Source organism: Alligator sinensis, unplaced genomic scaffold (genome assembly GCF_000455745.1).
Source record: "Alligator sinensis unplaced genomic scaffold, ASM45574v1 scaffold278_1, whole genome shotgun sequence".
In the NCBI taxonomy this organism is placed as follows: Eukaryota; Metazoa; Chordata; order Crocodylia; family Alligatoridae; genus Alligator; species Alligator sinensis.
In genome coordinates this window covers 2,392,855-2,394,104 of record NW_005841952.1, presented here as the reverse complement: position 1 = coordinate 2,394,104, position 1,250 = coordinate 2,392,855, and the positions used below count along the sequence as shown (strand labels likewise).

Sequence of the window (1,250 nt, the reverse complement as noted above, 5' to 3'; positions counted from 1 at the left end):
CTGAATGTCTATTAAAAGCCCTACAAAGCTGCATCTGGCCCTTAAATGTAAGTTAGACTGATCCAAATGAATGAGGAGCAAGGAGAAGAGAGTGGGCTCCTAATCTGCCATGCTGTATTGCATCTGCACCCAGGGACTTGCTGGAGAGGAGCAGGTAGATGAATGCTTGCTGTAGTGGACTGAGTCTTAGGAGCACAGAAAATGAAAGTTGGAAGGGACCTCAGGAGGTCCTAACTAGGACCGTCCCCAACTACATCACCCCAGCCAAGGCTTTGTCTAGCTGGGTCTTAAACCTGCAAGGGGTGGAGACTCCACAAACTCTCTGAGTAACCTGTTCCAGTGTGTCACTACCCTCCTGGCGAGAGACTTCCTCACCTAATATCCAACCCAAACTTGCCTTGCTGCAGCATGAGCCCATTGTTCCTTGTTCTGTCATCTGCCCCCACCTACAAACTCATCAGGGGGATCAACTGCAAATAGGCAGAGCCCTTTTCTCCCCAGCACCACCTGGGGTGACGAGGAACAATAGTAATAAGCTGATGGAGAATAGGTTTAGGTTGGAGATCAGAAGGCAATATTTTACAGTTAGGGTGGCAAAAATCCAGGTCCAACTTCCCAGGGAAGTGGTCCTCACCCCTACCTTGGGCAAATTCAAGAGGAGGTTGGACGATCACCTGTCTGGGGTCTTGTGAACCCAGCATTCATTCCTGCCTGTGGCAGGGGGTCAGGCTAGATGATCTGTTCAGGTCCCTCCTGACCCTAGCTGCTATGAAACCATGAGAACAGCCTCTTTGGAGCCACCCCCCAGGGAGTTAAAGGCTGCTACTAACCGCCCCCCTCCTGTCTGTCTTGCCGTGTGCCCAAATCCTTTGGGTTGCAACATATCCTCCCACTGCCCCTCTGCCTTGCTGTGTGCCCCCAATCCTTTGGGCTGCAACATATCCTCCCATTGCCCCTCTGCCTTGCTGTGTGCCCCCAATCCTTTGGGCTGCAACACGTCCTCCCACTGCGTTGAGAGCGGCTGTGCGGTGACACAAAGCCCTCTCGGGTGCTGGGGAGTGTTTGCTGGTGTCTCCAAGCCAAGAGCTCCCTGCGATGGGGGGGAAGCGGTGGCAGATGACTTGAGACACGCGGGGGTCCCGAGGGAGGGTGTGGCAGGGGCCGGGCTCGGGAGGGAGGGCTGGCTGGAGGCGGCGCCGCGCATGCTCGGGCCGGGCCGGGCGCGGGGAGCCGGCGCGGTGGGAGCGCTG

General features: G+C 56.2%; 1 protein-coding gene across 2 annotated transcripts in view; it reads left to right on the top strand.

The window, feature by feature from the left end:
* SCN3B (sodium voltage-gated channel beta subunit 3) overlaps positions 1-1,250 on the top strand; it is an 11,989-nt gene that overhangs the window by 4,081 nt on the left and 6,658 nt on the right. The gene's annotated exons all lie outside the window — the stretch shown is intronic.